Source organism: Pleurodeles waltl, chromosome 6, assembly GCF_031143425.1.
Source record: "Pleurodeles waltl isolate 20211129_DDA chromosome 6, aPleWal1.hap1.20221129, whole genome shotgun sequence".
Taxonomy (NCBI): domain Eukaryota; kingdom Metazoa; phylum Chordata; class Amphibia; order Caudata; family Salamandridae; genus Pleurodeles; species Pleurodeles waltl.
Window position 1 is genome coordinate 732635764 of NC_090445.1, and position 5389 is coordinate 732641152.

At 46.9% G+C, this 5389-nt stretch overlaps 1 pseudogene; it reads left to right on the forward strand.

Annotated features, from left to right (window-relative positions):
- Window positions 1-902: 902 nt before the first annotated feature.
- Window positions 903-1014, forward strand: LOC138302247 (U4 spliceosomal RNA; annotated as a pseudogene).
- Window positions 1015-5389: the final 4375 nt, after the last annotated feature.

Here is a 5389-nt window from a genome sequence, read left to right on the forward strand (position 1 = left end):
CCGAAATGTATTCTGGATTAATTGTAAAGTGTTATGTCGTTCAAGGTGTTGCTTATGTTCGTTATTGATTATTGATTTTGACGAGATTGACCGGATTAAGAGTACAGAGAGTTCCCACTAAGTCAAAAGATTCATCGGCCTAAAGAGCGTCCAAACGTAGGTAAATTATTACTACGAACCGTTCTATCACCTCCCGTATGAGAAATTGGAAGGTGTCACAGAGAGTAGTTGCAGTAATATTAATTAGCTGCTCGTGTTTTACAATGTTAAAAGAACATCATTGATGAGGGAAGTAAACATGTGCTAGAGTTAAGACCAAAGTCCCCTCTCATTTCAGAAGAGTATACATATAGACCGTTAATAGAAATGGTATCGTTTTAACTATGTTCAACTTTTTTAGTAGTGACTACGGTAAAGCGCCCCCCCCAAAATGGGGGAGCGCGGCCCCTTAGGACCCAGGGCCGCCGTGGCCCAAACCTCCCACACTCGTTGTGAGTTGGGCTGGCCATATGCACTTCCGCCATCACGTCTTGCGAGGTGTTGGGGCGGAAGTAATACTTAGGGTTCACGGGGCCGTGTTGCTTCCGGTTCCGGCCTTCGTACTCTGGTGAGGGGGGGCTATTTAAGCGCCCTCCCAGAAAGGCTCTGCCTTTTTGTGTGCGGCGACCGAAGCACCTGGAGGCAGCGTTATGGCAGTCAGAGCGCCTGATAGCAGCGTGCGCCCGGAGCCAGCATTTGGAGCTGCTGTGGAACGTCAGACGGTCGGTTTAAAGTGGAGAGGTCGGATTCCTTCTTCTCCTTCTGCGGTTATTCGGATTGGGAAAAAGTGAACCATACGGGGCCCACGGACATGTGTTGCACCTCCTGGTGCCCTCTCTGCCTTCTGGAGCCAAGCCCCCCTTTACCTTGCGCAGTGGCAGTATCGTAGCCAATGAGGTGTAACTGAAGCACGATTATTGCTTATTGAAAACTTTACCCCAACTGCCTATTAGTGATTGGCCTGCCTCACGGGGCCCGCTGACACTCGTTGCCCCGCTCAGCACCCCTCGGTGGTGTGAGATCGTAAATTGATTATCACGTGGTGATTATATATCGGTAGCAGAGCCATGCTGAGGTTCTGATCTCAGGCCTCATATAGAGCAGCAGCATATTCTTTCATGGAGCCCGGCCGCCGTTAGCGAGCGAGCGCTCCTTTGTTCACAGATAGAGTGCTCAGTAAATAAGGATTTGAGTCTCTACTTGTTTAAATTTACAATTAGAGCATACTGGCCTTTGATATCTGTAAATGCTAATCTAACAGTAGATTATCTACTTTGGAAACCTTGATTGTTGTTGTTAGGGGTAATTTTGCTAGTAGTTTGGTCAGGCTCGTTCCCTCCTGGTATCCAGGCCCCCTTGTTCCCTCATACCTCCCCCTTCTTTCATGTCTACTCACCCCCAGAGCTTACTTACCTGACCTCGCTGAGTGACGCACCATTTTCTATCACGCAACGTCGGCCTGGTCTGGGCCAGGAACGCTTATCATTTCTGGGTAAGTGGGAGTCATTGAAGGGAGGGGTTGGAGGTAAGGATGCTGTTTAATTGTTCATTAGTATTATTGTGCGCATAGGGTTGGAAAAGTAATTTGGCTGGGATTATAGTAATACTGTGGTGTAATTTATCTTTGCACATTTACAAATCATACATTGTACTGTATTGTGCCAATTTGATTGCAATTTAATAGATCATGGCTTGTAACCGTAATAAGGTTGGTAAGAGGAAGGGCAGGAACCCTGAACTGTCACAGCTGTTGAAATTAGTGTTGGCCAAATTGTGAAATGGAGATTCGGGCAGCGGGAACTCCGCATCCGATGGGGAAAACAATTGTACAGAGAGTGACCGCCCTAGGCACTCACATGTGTCCCCTCGTGCAGCAGTCCCCCCTGTTAAACGCAGAAGTAAGAGGCAGGTTCCAAGCACTCAGCTGCCAGCGGCTGCTCCAACATCAACCCCCCTTCCTGCACAGTCCCTTATGGTGGATACATTAGCAGTATCTTTAAGCGCCACTACAGATGTCCCCCCAGTGGAGCAAAGAGCAGTTCCTACGCCCGAGTTAGGGGACTTGGCAATCCTAACAGTCATTCGGCAGACACTGTCAACCTTAACGGTACCACCTGCAATGCCAGTAGTCTAGACTGCAGCACCAGTCCAGGCCGTGTCACCAATTGTCCCTTCCACAGCATTACAAAGGCAGGACAGTTCCACTGCCCAGGTACCTACACAGGATGCGAACACGCAAGCACTGCTGGCGGTGGCGCAGCTGTTGTCTAACATTAATACTCCATCTACCCCCGCTTCACCTACTACTCCATGGGCAACAAATGACACTTTAAAGAATTCAGTAGCAGATCTCAAACGCCAGGTTGAGGCAATTGCTGTGGCACGCAGTGCTACAACAGCACCCTCTGGGGCTGCAGGTCTGAGTTTCACTCCGTCACCGGCCGTGCAGTCTCTTATCCCTACCAGCATTGACAAAGGTAAGAACACTGAGAACAACAATAACACATCTGGGGGTGGTACTGCGGTAGCAGTAGCTGGGCAAGACACGTTAATATCCCAACCAGGTAAGCCCGCGGCTCATGTTGTGCCAGAGGTAAAAGAAAAAATTTGGAAAGGGGACTTTGTTGACATTTTTTCCCTCATTAGAGCTAAAAGAAGGGAGATAGAAATCAAAGACAAGAATGGGAAGGCATCATCCTCTAGTGATGAAAAACCCAGAGTGGAAGAGAACATAACAAATTGGTTGTTTGGGTTCAATGTTTATATGTCCGTCATGCTGGCGAAGAAGCCTGACTTAGCAATATCAATGATTTTTTACGCCAATAAGATTTTGAGAGCGCACCATATGTATGGGGGTAATTCTTGTTTGGAATATGATAGGGACTTCAGGTTGGCTAAGGTAGAGGACCCGAAAATAGGTTGGGACCAAACCGAAGTGAATGTATGGCTAGAATGTGTGAATAGCAAATTGCCTGGGAAGTGTTCCTTTCAAACGCAATATTCCTGTGATAAAAAAGGTTCCTGCTGGGCATTCAATAGAAAAGTATGTTCTCACCCTTCGGGGTCTTGCAAATTCAGACATACCTGCTCCTTCTGTGGGCACCCTTCCCACCCAGAGTACAAGTGAATTAAGAAATCCAAGGAAAAGGTTAAGGAGGGGAGTAAGCCCTCTACCTAACTCTACATTGCCATCACTTATACAGGTTAATGAATTTCTCCCATGGTTACAGTCCTATCCTAACAAAGACTCTGCTGACGTCCTATTTAATGCCTTCTCTTTTGGTTTCAGGATCTCTTCTTTACAAGTCCCCCCTATCCCATATTGCAAAAATTTACTACCAGCCCTGATGAATCCTAGGGTGGTTGAAAGGAAGATAGAGAAGGAAAGGTTGTTAGGCAGGTTAGTGGGCCCCTTTTCCTCCCCTCCAGCACAAAATTGTGTCTGTTCTCCTTTGGGGGTGGTTCCTAAAAAAGAGCCAGGCCAGTTCAGGTTGATACATAACCTTTCAGCTCCGCAGGGATCTTCCGTGAATGAAGCAATTGACCCTCAACTATGCTCAGCCTGATATGCAACTGTAGACCAGGCCCTGGTGAAGTGGCGTGACTTAGGTCATGGGGCACTTCTGGCAAAGACGGACATCGAAACGGCTCCTTCCTGTTCACCCAGATGATTACCATTTATTAGGATTTCAATTTGGAGGGTCTTATTTCCATGACAAATGCATGCCAATGGAATGGGCTGTAGTGTGTCCTGTGGTTACTTTGAACAGTTTAGTTCCTTGTTGCAATGGATCTTCACCAAGCGCACAGGACACAAAGAGGTCATACACTACTTGGATGATTTCTTGGTGCTGGGTCCTCCAAAGTCATCTAGGTGCTTGTGGGACCTGCAGGCTTTGACTTCAATGTTTGAAGAATTTGGGGTTCCACTAGCCCCTGACAAAACTGAGGGCCACACAACCTGCATCACATTTCTGGGGACTGAGATCGATTCAATAGCGGGTGAGTGTCGCTTACCCTCTAATAAATTGCTGGTTTTTATGAATTCCAGTAGCTCAGTACTGTCACAAAAGAAGGTCACTCTACTTCAGCTGCAATTTCTGATAAGTCAACTGAATTTTGCCTTATGGATTATCCCCATTGCTCGCCCCTTTTCCAGGTCCATCGCTAGGCCAATGGTGGGTTTGACTGAGAAGCATCATCACACCAGACTGTCGCCGGAAGTTAGAGAGGATTTAAAAATCTGGGATGCCTTTTTTTCCTTTTTTTTATGGGGCCGTCATTTGGCCTCATCGTATAATTCCTAGTCCTACTCTGGGATTATTCACTGATGCAGCCGGCAGTGTAGGTTTTGAAGCAATTCTAGGCAACTACTGGAGCAGAGGTGACTGGCCAGTTGAGTGGTTGGAGAATGGGATTATAATGAATGTAACATTTTTGGAACTGTTCCCCATTATTGATGCAGTCACCATCTGGGCCCTTACATTCAAAGATAGATCAGTAATATTCTGGTCGGATAACATGGCGGTGGTAGAGGCGAGAAGGCAACCTGCAGGATGGTGCTCCGTCTGCGGAAACACTTGGTTTTAATCTGTTTGAAACTGAATATTACCTTTCATGCAAGACATGTACCTGGGGTCCATAACAATGCAGCTGACGCTCTATCTCGCTCATTGATGCAGGATTTTCTGAGGTTCCACCCCCAGGCGGCAGAGAAGATGACAGAGTTCCCAGCATATCTGTGGAAGATTGGAGCCCCTCTTTAGTAGCAGCGTCCCTAGCAACCCGCACAAGGGGGGCATATGAAAAATCATTCCAACAATAAAGAAATTTTCTGAATTCGACAAACATTACAAAATTGTTCTCTACACAGGCCATTTGTGGCTTTTTGAGTCATTTGAAAGAAAGGGATAAACCAGTTTCATGTGCAAAGGCCCACCTGTCCGCTATTCGTTTCTTTGCGAAACTACAGAATCAGGAGTTCCATCTGAACACCTTTGTCATTAAGAGGTCAGTGGCTGGGTGGGCTTGACTAGATGGCGCAAAAAAGGACTCTAGGTGCCCCATAACTGCTACCTTATTGGGTGGATTTTGTACAGCATTCCCAATGTTTGTTCCACGCCTTTTGAGGCAGCTTTATTTGCCGCAGTATTTACTACAGCTTTTCATGGCGCTTTTCGCGTTAGCGAATTAGTGGGATCTTCCAAGGATGACCACTCAGGAGGCCTTCAGTGGGCCGACGTGCGAATCGTCCTGGGGTTGATGACAATTCATTTGCAAAAGTCCAAGACAGACCAATTAAGAAAGGGCTCACACATTGAACTTATAGTGGCGCAAGGGTCTCCGTTAT